Raw genomic sequence first — 18,775 nt, forward strand, 5'->3', positions numbered from 1 at the left:
ATCAGAAAACAGGCCCTCCAGGATTTTGCCGTCGCAGAAATTACAGAAAACTCCGCAATATTCGGAGGAGCTTGTGAATTTATACAAAATTACCAAAGATTTTCCACAGATTTGGGTCAAGACGTGTTGTGACATCATCACAACGCGCATTCAGCCAAAGCCCTCTTCGATTCACTTGCATCGAACATGAATAAGGTCTCATTTACCAACAAACATCACTGTGAAAGAGTGCGCAAAACAATTTCATGCAATTGTAATTTTGTCAACTCGAGTTGGCGACATTACCTCTTAACTACATAATAACTAGCAGAATAAAGGGAAGTTGTTTAAACTATTACATAGATTTTACCCAGCCAAAGTATATTTAAGAAAGTTTCAATTAGACAGGCGTACAAATTGCTCTTTTTGTGGTGCCCCTAATGAAACTGCACTTCATATTTTTTTGGATTGCCATTATACGCAATTATTCTGGTTTGATTTTTAATCTGTTAAACAAAATTTGCTTATGGGTTTTTCATTGGTGTGTACAGATGTATTGTTTGGTTTCTATAAACATGAGCAAAACAAAAAAGAATGAATAATTTATCATCAATCTTTTATTACTGTTTGCCAAATTTCACATTCATCATAGTAAATTCAGCCACCAATTGTCCATATTGACTGATTTTGGAAAAGAAACTGAGCAATACATCCAATCTATTTCACTGCAAGAACTCCAAAGCTCTTAAGACGGTAAACCTGTGCAACCTTTTTAACTTATTTTGTTGAAGGTTGAGTGATAATATTCTATGTTCTTGCTTCTCACTTCTATTTTTATGTACTATTTATGGCAAATTTGTTTTTTACTCTTTATTCATGTGTTTTTTCAGTCCGTACAGGATTTCATGTTTTTGTTTTTTTTTTGTGATTGTTGCGGCTAAAAATGGTAGATTGTGCTGCGGGTTTTTCCATAATTTTTCATTTTTTCACAATCTGTGTTGCTGTCACTTAACTTTTCTTTGTCTGAAGTTAGGAAGCTAGTTAGCTACAACACATTAGTTTGTTTTATTAGCTATTTACCTAGGCTAAGCAGTGTTGGATGGTAGCTATCTATCTGGCTAATTGGTTAGGTTTCACACATTAGTTCACAGTTTCACAGTTCAGGGAAGTAAAATATAGCAGCTGACACATAAAACCTATAATGTTTGGTCATGCCACACAGTCAGTCATTAATTGTTGTAAATAAAAATAATGGTCGCAGCTGGGAAGTGCACAGAGAATTCAACTTGCCAGAGCCAGATCTCCCTGATGTTCTCGCCTGGTTTCCCAAAATGAATTAATTCATCTAAGAACCAAAGTTTTATGACAAAATACACAAGTCATAATATCCAATGCATGCCTGCTTTTCATTTTAGATTTTTTTTTTCTTTTGGAGTTGCGTGTAACATCAGACCACTAGGTGCAGCTGTGTGCAAACTCAATGATATTAGACATATAAAGTAAAGTTTATTTATGTAATTTATTTAATTGTTCATCTAATTCTAATGATTTAATCTTATGTCCATGTAACTTACATTGCCTTTTTCATTTTTGTTAAATTTGCAGATGACAGTGGTGGAAGAAGTTTTTTCAAGTGCAGAAGTTGGTCAGAAGTTGAAAATTGTATCCATTTTTATAGTTACAATAAATTTTTTAATAATACAATGTTATTTAAATTTTTTATCCAAGAAAATGTTTTTTTTGTTTTTTGTTTTTTTGTATTAAATAAAAATTACTGTGTTTAATGTCCCAAGATTCATGGCTCATGTTATTTTAAGTAAACAATTAAACAGTGGATGAATAAAAACATGGATTGTGTGCTGACTATTTATTTATTTATGCAGACTGATTCATTTTATTTATGATTAATGATGCATGAATGTATGAATATGTAAAATAAATGAGAATATTAGGGGAACGTTCTGCAAACCTAAAAACAACATTCTATTTCCACAAGTAAAACTTTCTTGGCTAACCAAAAACAAACCTTAAAAATGTATGTTCTGGGAACCAAAATTTTTTAGCTGGGTGTGTCTCTGGAACCACAAAAGGTCTCAGGTTCCACCTACGTCAGCTTTAGACTGGGGCTTGACTTGGCGGGCCATCTCGTCGGCCTTTCTTGAGTGTGGAGCGACGTCCTCAGTGGAGCGGGAAGGCGGAGCGACGTCCTCAGTGGAGCAGGAAAGTGGAGTGACATCCTAATAGAAACTTGGCATAGCGGCATCCACGGAAGAGTAGGGACTCATAACGGAGCTCTTGGAGATGGAGAAACTTCCTCAGAAGAAGATAGTGGCTGAGTGGCATCCTCAGCTGTATAGGGATGCTGGGTGGCGTCCTCAGTCACATAGAGAGTCTGAATGTCGTTCTCCATCAACTTTGCAGGCTAAACTTGGTTAGTCATGACATCTGCTTCAGACATGAGTAGAACTTGATTGTCCGTATCAGCAGACTCGGGCGTGAGCAGAACTTGGTTGTCCGTGTCGGCAGACTTGGACATGAACAGAACTTAGCTGGCTGCGTCAGCAGATTCGGGCGTGATAATAACTTGGTTGTCCGTGGCAGCAGACTCTGGCGGGAGCATAACTTGTTTGGTCGTGACGTCGGTTTCAGGCATAAGCAGAACCTGGTTGGTTGTGACGTCAGTTTCAGACTGGAACTTGGCGTGGAAGGTCACATGGTTGAGCTCAGACTGGAAATTAGCGTGGGAGGTCGACTCGTCGACATCGGACAGGAACTTGGCGTTGGAGGTCGCCTTGTCGAAATTGTACAGGAACAAGGCTCTGGGTTACTGATCAGAAGGTCAGTAGTTCAAGCCCCATCACTGCCACTGTTGGGTCCTTAACCCTCAAATGCTCAGTTGTATAAATGAGATAAATGTAAGTCACTCTGGATAAGGGTGTCTGCCAAATGGTGTAAATGGTGTAAATTAACTTGGCGTGGGAGGTCACCTCATCGACATCGGACAGAAACTTGGAATGAGAGGTCGCCTCATCGACGTCAGAAAGGAACTTGTCATGAGCAGAGCTTGGCTTGGCCTGGCCATCTCTTCGACCTGGGACAGGAACTGGGCTTGAAAGGTCGCCTCTTCAATCTCGGACATGAACATGGTTTGGGAGGTCACCTCCTTGACCGCTAGCAGGATCTTGACTTTACAGTGGAGCTCTGGAGATGAGACAACCTTGTGGGTCTCAGGGTGAAACTCTGGGGATGAGACTGCCTTGTGGGTCTCATGCTGGAGCTCTGGGGATGAGGTCGCCAAGTTGACCTCCAGCTGGAGCTCGGCAGGTGAGACCACCTTGTAGGTCTCGAGCTGGAGCTCTGGAACCGAGGTCGCCACATTGACGTCTGGCTGGAGCTTGGAGGTAAGACCCCCTCATGGGTCTCAGGTTCGAGATCTGGAGATGAGGTCACCACATTTACCTCTGGCTGGAGTTCTGGAGCATAGGTTGCCACGTTGACCTCTGGCAGGAACTCTGCGGGTGAGTCCACCTCGTGGGTCTCAGGTTGGAGCCCTGGAGGTGAGGTCACCTTGTTGACCTCTGACTGGGGTCTCTGCAGTGGAAACCACCTCGTGGATCTCAAGCTGTAGATCGGGGGCAGAGGTCGCTACTTTGACCTCTGGCTGGAGCTCTGCATATGAGACCACCTCATGGGTCTCATACTGGAGCTCTGGAGAGGAGGTCACCACGTTGACCTCCGGCTAGAGCTCGATGAGGTCGGCAGGTTGACCTCTAGCTGGAGCTCCACTGGTGCTCTCTTGTGGAGCCGTTTGTGCCACCTATTGGACTGGACTGTGGGTAAGGATGTTAAATATCAATCTAAATCTTTCTACAGTATTTTACAGAACACAAATTCTGACATTTTTTGGTGGGCCGGATTGAAAATGTGATCTACTTCAAATTTAATATACCAAAATGCAGAATGCGCACTACAGCACTTGCTAAATTCTAATCTCTGCAACTGTATGTTGTACTTCCATTCTTAGATAAACTGCTCTGACTAAAGTTAGAATGCTTAAGAAAACAAAACCAAAAAAAAAAAAAAAAAAAAAACCTTCCGAAACTATTGTGGTCCAGACCTCAGTGTCATTATAGCTAGTAATGACCATGTATGTATGTATATGTAAAAATAAATGTTACAATGTTTTGCTAGTATGTAACATTAAAAGAAATATTTGCATTCATGTTTGCATTAATGATATGTTTTTTCATTACTTTATTAAAACCATTATTATTCAGTAGTTACATTTACAAATAAACAATTTTGAAGGCATTTATAACATATAATAAGCACATCTTCATGATTTCTTAACATTTGCACTATGGAAACTGCATCCTATGCATTCACTTTACATAAAGCCATCACTGATGCATTTATAAAGGTTAGTAATTGTATTATCACTCACAATAAGTATTTATAAGGCAGCACAACACAACTATCGACAATGATATAAAATAATTCACTTATTGGACTTATAAATAAATCTGCATTACTAATAAGTCATTATAACTATAATATAATAACATTATAAAAATGCAGGCTGCATTTTTATGAATACATTAATGGAACCATAGGACTGACTAATTAATACTTATAAATATTATAAAATATCACTAAGTAATTATAACAATAATATAAACATAGCTATAACTGTTATTATAATGAAATATAGGTCTTCATGTGTCTTTATAAATGTATTTATAGAACAGTACTACTTGCTTATATATAACTATAAATGAGGTTATAATTCATTATGAGCATGGTATTCATAGAAAGTGTTACCAAAATATGTTATACCGTGTGATGAAGGACATTAAAACCAAAGAGGAAATGACCCAATTATTGGTCCCGAAGAGCCGTCGGAAATATTCCAGGTGGCTCGCCATAATCCGATGGTGGGGCACTAAGGGCACAATAAAACACTGAACCGACTTATGGCCTGTTTCTATTTGCCTGGGCTTTCATGGCGATGTTGGCAGGAGGTGTACACGTCAGCTGGTGAATCTGCCAGCCACCCCAAAAGCACCATTGTGCCCATTACCCTTAATCAAGATCCCCTATGAAAGAATTGGTATGGAACTCGTCGGATCATTAGAAAGGAATGCACGAGAGCATCGCTTTGTGTTAGTTTTAGTGGACTACAAAGCACGATACCCAGAAGTAATGCCTCGCTGCAACATCTAAGTAGGTAGTCAGGATCTTGAAAAAGATCCTGACTGACCAGAGCATGTTCTTTATGTCACGCACTCTTTGCGAACTGTATGAATTTTGATGGATGGATGGGCTGGTCAAACATTTAATCAAGAATTAATAATATGATTTGTAAATGCATTCATGATGATGCTTGGGATTGGGATACGTGGCTCAATCCCCTGTTATTTGTAGTTTGAGAGGTCCCGCACGCCTTCACAGGGTTTCCCCCATTTGATTGATTGTACAGGCGGAAGCCTTGGGGCATCCTATACGTCATTAGGGAAAACTGTGAGGAGAGACCTTCTAACAGGCAAGAATGAAATTCAATATGTTCTGAACCTGAGGGCAAAACAAGAATGACAGTGCCTACTGTATAACAGGGGTACTCAGCTACAGGAATTATCAAAGGGATAAGAGTGCTCGCATTATTACTGACATCGAGCTGCAAATCGCTCGGCAAGTGGCAAGGGCCGTTCAAGGTCACACAGCCAGTCGGGGACATCGACTATGAGGTAAGACAAACGGATAGAGGCGGGGTGTGGCAGATTTACCAGCTCAATCTCCTTAAACTGTGGAGAGTGGGAGTGCCTGTGGTTTTGGCGACAGTCATTTCGGAGAGGTAGGAGATAGGACCAGAGGTAAAACGGTGGCTCAATCCACCACAGTCTCTTGTGGAGACCACCTCTCACTGTCTGAAATGACACAGGCTGCCAAGATGCAGGTGGAATTTTCGTACTAATCTCATCGAACACCACATTGAGATGCACCCAGAGGTGATGATACACACCCACCCCTATTGTTTCCCCAAGTACAAAAAACAGGTGGTTCGGGAGGAGCTTACAGCCATGCTCAATATGGGGGTAATCAAGGAGTCTCACAGTGCCTGGTCCAGTCTGTTGGTCTCAGTTTCCAAGGCAGACGGTTTGGTCCAGTTCTGTGTTGACATGTGATCAATGCGGTGTCTAAATTTTGAGAAATGTCTAGCCATCGAATGGACGGTCCTCACCCTTCAATACTATCTTGTTGGGATGGGCCTTCACTTTCTGTTCGGTCCATGCCCCGCTCCAGTGGCTCCACTGCATGAAGGATGCCAAAACGTGGATGACTCATTGGTATCTGGCACGTCATCGGTTTAAGTATGAGGTCCATGGGCCAGAGGTGCAGATGGCTGAGGGGGTTGTTCAGGGAGAGTAGGTGGCAGGCCAAATGGCTCCATGGCCTGAGTCAGGGTATGTGGAAGCGGGGCATGGTGGAGGACCAGTTTCTGAATCGAAGGCGGAGTCGGAGAAAGTGCTCTACCATTCATTACACGTTTTGGGTAGGACATTTTCACTCACAGTTAGCATGTTTGCCTCACACCTCCAGGGTCCGGGGTTCGATTCCCACCGTGGCCCTGTGTGTGTGGAGTTTGCATGTTCTCCCGGTGCTGCGGGGGTTTCCTCCGGGTACTCCAGTTTCCTCCCCCAGTCCAAAGACATGCATGGTAGACTGATTGGCATGTCCAAAGTGTCCGTAGTGTATGAATGGGTGTGTGAATGTGTATGTGAGTGTGCCCTGCGATGGATTGGCACCCTGTCCAGGTTTTTGTACTCGATGCTCCCTGGGATAGGCTCCAGGTTTCCACGTGACCCTGAAGGAAGGATAAGCAGTATAGAAGATGGATGGATGGATGGATGGATGTATTTTCACTCACGGCATTTAGCAGAATGACTTACAGAAGTGCTCTGAAATCTCAATCAATAAACACATCCTCATGCTGGTTCATTAGGTCAGGAACCAAGAGTATCATCGAACCCTGTTGTGGAGGTTAGTATAATATTAAAAAAGACAAGTCTATTGTAGACAGTGTATAATGCAAATAAATTAAGATCAAATCAATATATTATTATGCAAACTTACTCTATAGAATTACTGTGTAAACTACAGGAAAATAATATTACATGTAATGTCACATTTTCATATCAAAAACTGTTGGCTCGGTGTTGGCACACTGTCACACTCGGTGTGTTAGAACTACTTAAAAAAGTAAATCTCTGTTCAAAGTGGAAGCAAACATTTGTGCAAAGAAAAATCCTACACTGTCAGCACGAACACAGCTTCTCCCTCATGTGAATGGCCTGGTGTTTTTGGAGATTTCTTGGGTGAGTAAAACCTTTTCCACTTTTTTTGAGCAGTGATATGGCTTCTCTCCAGTATGAATTCGCTGGTGATACTGAAGGTAATCCTGTCGATTAAAACTCTTCCCACACTGTGAGCACTGATACGGCTTTTCTCCTGTGTGAATTCGCTGGTGTGTTTTGAGAACACTTAGGTGATTAAAACTCTTTCCACACTGTGAGCACTGATAAGGTTTCTCTCCGGTGTGAATGCGCTGATGTGTTTGGAAATTACACTCTCGGTTAAAACTCTTCCCACACTGTGAGCAGTGATACGGCTTCTCTCCTCTGTGAATACTCTGGTGACGCTGGAGAGACCTGTTGTGATTAAAACTCTTCCCACACTGTGAGCACTGATACGGTTTATCTCCAGTGTGAATGCGCTGGTGTTGTTGGAGATTACTCTCTAGATTAAAACTCTTCCCACACTGTGAGCAGGGATACGACTTCTCTCCTGCGTGAATCCGCTGGTGTTGTAGGAAATTACTCAACACAGCAAAACTCTTCCCACATTGTGAGCAGTGATACGGTTTCTCTCCTGTATGGATGCGTTGGTGTGTTTTGAGAGTACACTGGTGAGTAAATCTTCTCCCACACTGTACGCAGATAAATGGTTTCTCTCCTGTATGAATTCGTTGGTGGTGTTGGAAATTACTAAGTCGGGCAAAACTCTTTCCACACTGCGAGCACTGATATGGCTTTTCTCCAGTGTGAATGCGCTGGTGTAGCTTTAGATACCTTCTCTGATTGAAACTCTTTCCACACTGTGAGCACTGATGAGGTTTTTCCCCTGTGTGAATGCGCTGGTGTGTTTGTAAACTACTCTGGTGAGTAAAATTCTTCCCACAGTATGAGCAGTGGTGAAGTTCTGTGTGCATTTGTTCTTGACTGGTCGTAGTAGAAAGAATACCAGCAGTCGTTTGATGACTGCTGTAGACTTTTGTGGGCATCATGTTCTTCTGTCTCTAGGGAGAAAAAAATGGAAGTCAATAACATGAAAAATGCAAAGCATAATTATCCCAATGCCCCATAAAAAAAAAAAATGTTTAATTTTTCTATGTATTATTACTCCACTGCTCAATTATATCAATGGTGGGTTAATGGAGGGTTATGGAATTGGCCAAGACTAGATTAGAAATAAAATCCAACATCATGGACAGATAAGTCCCCATGACAAATTCTCAACATCTTGGCATGTGTTGAGTCAAAAATGGTTATAAAAAAGTGCCAGTATGAAACAAAACACAACCACTTCAAATTATTGAATACCTATAAACAAATCGTTAATGGTTAAGAAATATAAGGTCATTTCACAATTCAGTCATTTTAAGTTTGACCTTTGTACACAATGAATTTTATGCATCTGAAACTTTTAGTTGAATACCCATGATTTAATTTGACTGGTTAAGATGTCTACTAGCTTGTAGCCCCTCGTGTCTATAATCGCTTTTTGTATAAAAGTGAGTTAATACAGTGTATATATGTAGTCAAACAATAAAACTTTCCAGTTAACAGAGTTACATAAAAATAGCAATGTATGACACAGATTTGATTATTGCAGTTTTATAAGAACTACCCTGCTATCAATTTTTTTTAATTTTTTTATGTCACCTTAATGCACATATAACCCCTGGCAAAAATTATGAAATCTCCACACTTAGAGGATGTTCACCCGGGTTTTTTACATCATTGCAAATAAACAAATCACAGATATGACACAAAACAATTTTTGTTTAATAAGTAAACATTCTGGCTTCGTGAAACATACCTCAACCAAATGAAATTATTTTAATTAACGGCATAGTTGAGGAAAAAATTATGGAATCACCTTGTAATTTGCATTTCTGAAACAAATACCAGCACAAGTCTAAAAACGCAAATTTGTCTGCAGTTAAAAGAGAGTGCTTACACACCTTAATAAATTGTTGGATTTAGTTAATTGAAAGGAAACATGGCACCAACAGGAGAGTTGTCAAATGAAACAATGGAAAGGATTATAAAACTCCTTCAAGGAGGAAATACAACATGGAGTGTTGAATAAGCCCTAAAAGGCTCGAGCTGGCTGTGTTAATTGGTCACTCGGAATTGTATGTGTCCATAATTATAATTAAAGGTGATTTTCATTCAAATGTTTACCAACTTTAACTTACCTCTTGCTGCATCTAGTTAGAACATAGTTACCCTCTCCAAGTACAGCCACAGTAACCAGCTTTTCTTAAACACCTTCAGATTTAACTGTTGCTCTAAACCTCATGGAAGAAAATCTTGTGCAGAACATATTGTGCAGATATTTTCATGTAGCGATGATCGGCTCGTCTTCTTCTTCTTTGGATTTTAACATCAGCTTGCATCCTTGATGTTGCACTACTGCCATCTTCTGGACCTACTCAACTCCTACACAGAGCACCATGTCATATTCTCGTCATTAGTCCAGTTTTTATTAGAAATCAGATCGAGTATTTCCTTCCTTGTTCACTCTTATATTCTTTACTCCATGTCCTGTTAATCCTATTCTTTCCCTGTCTGTTATCATGTCCATCCTCTGTGTTTCAAATTTCCTACAAATAACAAGCACAGGTTCTACAGTCTCTGGTATTTGACAACACTTAAAAAATCCAGTTGGATGTTTCCCTATAACATGGAGCGTACTATTTCATTTATTGTGGAATTTACTATTCTTCGTCGGGTCATAATTGTCTCCTCTCTCCTGTTTTTTCCCCTACTTTCCAGTGTGAACTCTGCTTTTTTTATTAATATAGATGTCTACCTTTTAATTCTTAATCCCACTGTTGTTGCCATTCTTTAATAATTATTTCTCATACAACGCTTGTCCCTTCTGATCTTGAAAGATTGATGTTTGTATCTATAATCTCTTTTTCAACGATTGCTTGGCTATATTGTCTATCCTTTCATTTCCCATAATGCCAATATGGGCTGGGATCCACATGAATATAACCTCCTTATCTTGCATCTTTATTCTTGAGTGGATAATCATTATTTCTCTGACTGGGAACTACTACCTCAGAGCCTGTATTTCCTGTAATTGGATCTTTTGGTCCATCTGTAAAAATGCGTTAAAATGTTTGTACTTATGCTTCACATATCTATTAAATTCACTCACCAAATCAGTCTGTTTATTCATTGCTCTGGTTTGTAGTAGTTCCAAATCTACTACTAAAGTATCCAACTACTAAAGCTTTTTTTGTTCTCTTCTCTTGACTGCTTCAGCATAGGAAATGTTATCCTTCATTTTTTTTAATCAAGGTTTCTTTATTAGCATTTTTCAAATTAAACATACAACACCAACCAAGCAAATAGAACAAACCCCCCACCCAGTGCCAGACATAGAACATACACATTACATATTATAAAGCCAGACCACCATATAAAAGAAGAGAGCAAAAGAAATAAAATTATAGTTAATGATCACATAATACTGTCAGCATCCAGCATACTGTCTCTGACAAAGAACAGAAAAGGTTGCCAGATTCTATAAAATTTCCCAGTCGCTCCCTTTACAGTGTATCTAATCTTTTCTAACTTAAGATGACACATGACTTCTCTGTCTTAGCTGGTGAGGGAGAACCTGTCCAGCCTTCTCCCCGTGCTCATAAAACCCATATCGTGATTTGGAGAGAAGATACTCAGACTGTTTCATCGATAAAAGGTCAAACTCTGTCTGCAGTGACAAATGCCTCTTCATATAATCTGCAGAGGGCAGTTGGCTATGTGACCTATCCAGCTCAAGAATCTCTTTAAGTCGAGCAGTGCTCACTCTCTTCTGATTAGCACAGTATGAGATGACCTGAACTCGTAAATACGCCTTCAGCGACTCCCAAATCGTCAAGGAGGACATTCCAGTTGTTTGATTAATATCCAAAAAACCCGAAATTTCAGATGCAATAAAACTAGTAAAAACATCATCCGACAAAAGCAGAGGATTGAGTCTCCAAGGGCGGTAATTGGATTGCGCATCCGGGATGCGCATTCTCATAGTCAAGGGCCAGTGATCTGAAATAACTATGGGTCCATAATCATATCTGGCTATGAGGGGAAGCATTCTTTTGTCCAAAAAGAAATAGTCTATATGGGAATATGTATTATGAACTGAGGAGAAAAAGGAGTAACTCCTGGAAGCAGGGTTGCGAAAACGCCACACGTCCACCACTCCGTACGACTCGAGGAAGAGCTGGATAGAATGTGCCGCCCCAGACAGGGACGAGAATCTGGGTGAGCTATGATCCAATACAGGGGAAAGCGTACAGGTCATGTCACCACCCAGGATAAAGTAATGCGATGCCATATTCGGTAGGCGGGAAAAAAAATTTGTGAAGAACATTGAATCATCCCAGTTTGGTGCATAAACATTGGCCAAAATGACCGGAAAAGTATAAATTTGCCCAACAGCAATAACATAGCACCCAGTGGGGTCGGTTCCCACACTTGTCATCGTAAATGGTGTATTTCTATCAATTAATATAGCTGCCCCCCCCCTAGCCTTTGAATGGAAATTAGAATTAAATATCTGCCCTGACCACTCCACTCCCAGTCCAGAATGGTCTGATGACCGTAGATGTGTCTCCTGAAGAAATGCAATATTTATATTAAGCCCTTTCAGATGTGTAAATACCTTCTTTCGCTTTAAAGAATGATTAAGTGCCTTAACATTCCAGCTCACGAAATTAACCATATTACCATCCGACCCTCTGGGAATACTGAAGTCAGTCATAATGAGAGAAAAAAAGGTCAGATATCTGAGCCCTCCAGGGAACCTAGAATGACAGCAGAACCTAGAAATGCCACAACACAGATGTCTGGCAAATTAAAAACAATACACAACAAAGTCTAGCACACCCTCCCCGCAACCCCACCCCGCAGCATCTACAGGAACAGGGTGCTCACCATACATTCCGAAAACAAATCCACACATTCAGTGCTTGTGTGGAGGAACTCTATAGAGCCTACTGCTCAAGCTCCACCGAACCTCTGGTATGAAAAGTAAACGCAAAAAAAAAAAAGTGCATCCTATCACAGTGTAGAAGCATACACCCGATCATAGCGTATATAACAGAAAATAAGACAGCGTTGTTGACCATCCTCCTTATTACAGTAGAAGTCTGATCAAACAGTTATAATCCAGTCAGAGTTCAGAGACGATGAATTAGCCAGGGCAATTTACTCACTCAGCCCTCTACAGTAGTAATGATATTCTTCCTGACGTAGCTCATACGGAGACAGGCTGGAAACAGGATGCCATACGGAATTCCCTGCCGTTTATGGAGCAACTTCCTGACCTCATTGAAGGCCGCCCTGGCCTTAGTGACACTCGCGGTATAATCCGGAAAGATAGCAGTCGTCTCACTGTTACACCGGAGCAGGGCTCAAGAGCGTGCCCGGCTCAGTACCTCAACGCAGTCCTGGTAGTAGTGGAGTTTGGCTATGATGGCGCATGGTTTCCCATCCTTCCTCACAGGACCCAGACTTCTATGAGAGCGGTCAACAAGCACATTTCTATCAAGCTGTAGTATTTCTCTCAGTAGTTCCGAGACCAATGTTGTAAAGCTGGATCCATTTGCTTCCGCCACACACAGAATTCTGATGTTACATCTCCTCAGTCTCCCTTCCATGTCCTCACACTTATTTCTGAGTCCAGTCACCTTTACTGCCACATCATTCACCGTAGCCTGTAAGACTGCCACTTCGACCGACCAGGTCGTTAGCCCACCTTCCAAATATATTTACATTTAACTTAAGAAAATATGTTAGAAATAGGGTTTGCTAGTATTTGACTACGAAAAACACTTATTACTTAAAAATAACAGAAGTTCGACGGGAGCCCAAACTGAACCCGAACTACTCCAATGCCCGCTAGACAGCGCCCACCCCCGTTATCCTTCATTTTAATTTAGCTTTTTTTGAGCCATTCAGAGGTGGACTTACTTCTATGCTTTGGAAAATTGTTCTGCTGCATAATCCAGCTGCGCTTGAGTTTCAACTTACGGACCGAAGACCAGACCAGTTTGCATGTTCTCCCCGTGCTGTGGGGGTTTCCTCCGGGTACTCCGGTTTCCTACCCCAGTCCAAAGACATGCATGGTAGGCTGATTGGCATGTCCAAAATGTCCATAGTGTATGAATGGGTGTGTGAATGTGTATGTGATTGTGCCCTGCGATGGATTGGCACCCTGTCCAGGATGTACCCCGCCTTGTGCCCTATGCTCCCTGGGATAGGCTCCAGGTTTCTTCGTGACCCTGAAAAGGATAAAGTGGTATAAAAGATGGATGGATGGATGGATGGGACAATCAGTTTTACACATGGGTGATAGGTATTGGTTAACTTTTTTGTTGCTTCAATCAAAAAATATAAATACATAAAAAATGTATTGTGTTTACACTCAGGGTGCCTTTGTTTTATGTTGTATTTCGTTTGAAGATCTAAAATGATTTATTATGAGCTATACACAAAAACAGAAGAAATCAGGCAAATACTTTTTCACAGCACTGTACCTGAAAATTTCAAAGAATAATTTGAGACTATTCTAACAATGAAGCACCTAGACAGTCTATATTAATCCATATTGCCTTTAATTTGTACTGCAAACATTAAGGTCACACTGTGAGCCTGTTACTATAATTTTATATCAGGTGAGCATATCTGCAGATGTTTATTGAGAAATTTCCAACTAAATCTCTGGAGTGAAGGTCTGTATTCCAACAACTGGAAATCAGGGCCAGTAGCTATAGTTTACACTAAGCTTGTGCAATATGATATTGTCCTTACATGAAATCCAGTGATGTTTATTGCCAATTATATTATATTACCAGATCCTCCATCAGTTACATGTTTTGCATAGGACATTTACACTTACAGCATTAGGCAGACACCCTTATCCTGAGTGGCTTACAGAAGTGCTACTTAAATAAGTAGATCTCTGTTCAAAATGGAAGCAAACATTTCAGCCAAAAAAAATCCCACACTGTCAGCACTAACACAGCTTCTCTCTCATGTGAGTGCGCTGGTGTTTTTGGAGACCACTTTGTTGGGTGAAACTCTTTCCACACTGTGAGCAGTGATACGGCTTTTCTCCCGTGTGAATGCGCTGGTGTGTTTTGAGACCACTTCGGTGGGTGAAACTCTTCCCACACTGTGAGCAGCTGTAAAGTTTCTCTCCCGTGTGAATGCGCTGGTGATGTCTTAGAGTATCCTTTTGATTAAAACTCTTCCCACACTGTGAGCAGTGATACTGCTTTTCTCCCTTGTGATTGCGCTGGTGTGTTTTGAGACCACTTCGTTGGGTGAAACTCTTTCCACACTGTGAGCACTGATAAGGTTTCTCTCCAGTGTGAATGCGCTGATGTGTTTGGAAATTACACTCTCGATTAAAGCTCTTCCCACACTGTGAGCAGTGATACGGCTTCTCTCCTCTGTGAATACTCTGGTGACTCTGGAGAGTCCTCTTGTGATTAAAACTCTTTCCACACTGTGAACACTGATATGGTTTTTCTCCAGTGTGAATGCGCTGGTGTTGTTGGAGGGCACGCTCTAGATAAAAACTCTTTCCACACTGTGAGCAGTGATACGACTTCTCTCCTGCATGGGTTCGTTGGTGTTGTTGGAAATTACTCAAGTCAGCAAAACTCTTTCCACATTGTAAGCAGTGGTACGGCTTCTCTCCTGTATGGATGCGCTGGTGTGTTTTGAGATTACACTTGAGAGTAAATTTTGCCCCACACTGTACACAGATAAATGGTTTCTCTCCTGTATGGATCCGTTCGTGTCTTTTGAGATTACACTTGAGATTAAATTTTGCCCCACACTGTACACAGATAAATGGTTTCTCTCCTTTATGGATGCGTTCGTGTCTTTTGAGATTACAACTGAGAGTAAATTTTGCCCCACACTGTACACAGATAAATGGTTTCTCTCCTGTATGAGTATGTTGGTGTTGTTGGAGATACCTTCTCTTACTGAAACTCTTTCCACACTGTGAACACTGATGAGGTTTTTCTCCTGTGTGAATGCGCTGGTGTGTTTGTAAATTACTCTGGTGAGTAAAACTCTTCCCACAGTATGAACAGTGGTGAAGTTCTGTGTGCATTTGTTCTTGACTGGTCATAATACAAAGAATAGTAGCAGTCGTTTGATGACTACTGGAGGCTCTTGTGGGCATCATGTTCTTCTGTCTCTAGGGAGAAAAAATTGGACGTCAATAACATAAAAAATACAAAGCAACATTATCCTAATGTGAAATAAGAGAACTGTTACATTTTTCTATGTATTATTATCGTTAGGGATGTCTCCCCCTCCTGAGGTGCCAAACAGTTTGCCAGAAGGTTTTCAGGGCCACCCAAAAGTCCCCCCCCCCATGGCCTAACCAAACTTGAGCTTTCGCTTCTGCAGCTGCATTTATCACAGACCATTTGGCTTTCCTTTACCTTTGTGGATTTTACTTTCATGGAGGCAGAATTGAGAGGTTATCCTGGTCAAGGTAACGGGACTTTAAATGACTGATTTATTTATACTCTATTAAATATAAAGTTGAGCCACTTGAGTTCAGCACAAAATAACTGTGGGAATGGATGGGACTGGTCAAACTTTCAGCAGGTGCAGGTGGGATCGGTCAAGAGTGTCTGCAGGAGAGGACTCATTTTCCTCCGTAATTCTGGTTGTAGTTTGTATTCTACCCCAATCCAGTGACATCCAATGGACTCAGCAGTTTGAAAACTATTAACTGATATTAGTCACCAGCCTCAGTACATCACTGGGAGAAAACACAGATCCACATTGCTACTGCAGGTGACAATTTTAAATTTATGCTACAGCATTATTTAGAGAAACTTTTTTAACAGTGGAGCTCATTCCTCTGGAATCTGATCACAACATGGTATTCCTAATCACCAAAACCTTGAAGAGAGGGCAAGGGGTGCACTAATTTAAGGGTACAGCCTGTTTAAGGAAGCAAGGGCATTAGTTTCTGTGCAAGAGTCTCCTGAGACTTGTTTTATTTTAAATTCCAGCCTGTAAGCAGTCACCCCTCCCTTTACCCGTCTCCATTTTGAAATAGAGAAGGGTACAAAAACATAGTTTTAGTTTTCATTTAGTCTTTGATTAGAGATTTATTAATTATATATCTGTTGACATTTGGTTTTTTTTACTGTCTTATATAACTGTAATTTTGTAAAGTGCTTAGAACAGTTCTTTAATGAAAGATTATAAATAATGATTTATTATTATTATTATTATTATTATTATTATTATTACTTTCAGCTCTCAACAATATTCCCAGTAGAGGTAAACACTCCCCTGCACACCCTTATGAACACCCTCAAATGGGATGAGAAGATCACATGCCTAGTCAAGAAAGCACAACAGACGATGTATTTTCTGAGATCGTTGCGGAAACTCAATGTATCCCAACCAAACAATGGTTCAGTTTTACAGCAAAATCACTGAGAACATTCTTACATCCTCCATCACTCTGTGGTTCTTCTCCTCTAATCAGTCCACAAAACTATTACCTGCCATCTGTACTGCTGAGATCATGGGGGGTGATCTTTGTACACAAGCACTTTTATGTATCTGGTATTTGACTGGTTAAGATGTCTACTAGCTTGTAGCCCCTCATGTCTATAATCTCTTTTTGTATAAAAGTGAGTTAATATAGTCAAACAGTAAAACTCTCCAGTTTACAGCTTTACATAAAAATAGCAATGTATGATTTTATTTGCTTATTATTATTATTTTATTACAATTACCCTGCTATCATTTAGAACTGTGTCACCTTAATGCACATATAAGCCCTAAAAGGCTCGAGCTGGCTGTGTTTATTGGTCACTCAGAGTTGTGTATGTCCATAATTATAATTAAATTTTCATTCAAATGTCTGCCAAAACCCGACACTGTGTCCCCAGCGTGGATAATAATGCTTAACCGATGAGGAAAATGTTTGCTGAGGTAACTTGTCTACTCATCAGCAATGGCAAGAAAATGATAGAACTAGAATTCCTATAGATCAGATTTATATAAATACTTATTTATTTATTTAAAAGGTACAAGTCATCTATCTGCACTAGACGCTATTAGATATGAAGCAGAGATCCGTTTAGGATCCAGTCAGTGTTCTAGCTGAGACCGAGCAGCTCGGAGAACCATTTTCACTTTAACTTACCTCTTGGTGCATCTAGTTAGAACATAGTTACCCTCTCCAAGTACAGCCACAGTAACCAGCTTTTCTTAAACACCTTCAGATTTAACTGTTGCTCTAAACCTCAAGGAAGAAAATCTTGTGCAGAACATAGAAATGCAAAGATATTTTCATGTAGAGATAAGCGGCTCGTCTTCTTCTTCTTTGGCTTTTAACATCAGCTTGCATCCTTGATGTTGCACTACTGCCATCTTCTGGACTTACTGAACTCCTACACAGAGCACCATGTCATATTCTCGTCATTAGTCCAGTTTTTATTAGAAATCAGATCGAGTATTTCCTTCCTTGTTCACTCTTATATTCTTTACTCCATGTCCTGTTAATCCTATTCTTTCCCTGTCTGTTATCATGTCCATCCTCTGTGTTTCATATTTCCTACAAATAACAAGCACAGGTTCTACAGTCTCTGGTATTTGACAACGCTCACAAAATCCAGTTGGATGTTTCCCTATAACATGGAGCGTACTATTTCATTTATTGTAGAATTTACTATTCTTAGTCGGGTCATAATTGTCTCCTCTCTCCTGTTTTTCCCCTTCTTTCCAGTGTGAACTCTGCTTTTTTATTAGTATAGATGTCTACCTTTTAATTCTTGATCCCACTATTGTTGCCATTCTTTATTAATTATTTCTCATACAATGCTTGTCCCTTCTGATCTTGAAAGATTGATGTCTGTATCTATAATCTCTTTTTTCAACGATTGCTTGGCTATATTGTCTACCCTTTCATTTCCCATAATGCCAATGTGGGCTGGGATCCACATGAATATAACCTCCTTATCTTGCTTCTATATGACTGGGAACTACTACCTCAGAGCCTGTATTTCCTGTAATTGGATCTTTTGATCCATCTGTAAAAATGTGTTTAAAATGTTTGTACTTATGCTTCACATATCTATTAAATTCACTCACCAAATCAATCTGTTTATTCATTGCTCTGGTTTGTAGTAGTTCCAAATCTACTACTACTACTACTAAAGAAAGAAAGAAAGAAAGAAAGAAAGAAAGAAAGAAAGAAAGAAAGAAAGAAAATATTATTTATATAGCACGTTTCACACAGTGAAGCTGACTAAAGTGCTGAATAGAGTAAGGAAAGTAAAAATAGAAAACAGAACAAAGCCAAATAAAAACAGACAATAGACAATAGTAAAAATTTGATTAAAACGCCTGGGAGAAGAGATATGCTTTAAGCCTCTTTTTAAAAG

General features: G+C 40.2%; 1 pseudogene; it reads right to left on the minus strand.

Annotated features, from left to right (window-relative positions):
• Positions 1-4,216: 4,216 nt before the first annotated feature.
• Positions 4,217-17,747, minus strand: LOC108267098 (zinc finger protein 850-like; annotated as a pseudogene).
• Between the last annotated feature and the right edge of the window lie 1,028 nt (positions 17,748-18,775).

Source organism: Ictalurus punctatus, chromosome 7, assembly GCF_001660625.3.
Source record: "Ictalurus punctatus breed USDA103 chromosome 7, Coco_2.0, whole genome shotgun sequence".
In the NCBI taxonomy this organism is placed as follows: Eukaryota; Metazoa; Chordata; class Actinopteri; order Siluriformes; family Ictaluridae; genus Ictalurus; species Ictalurus punctatus.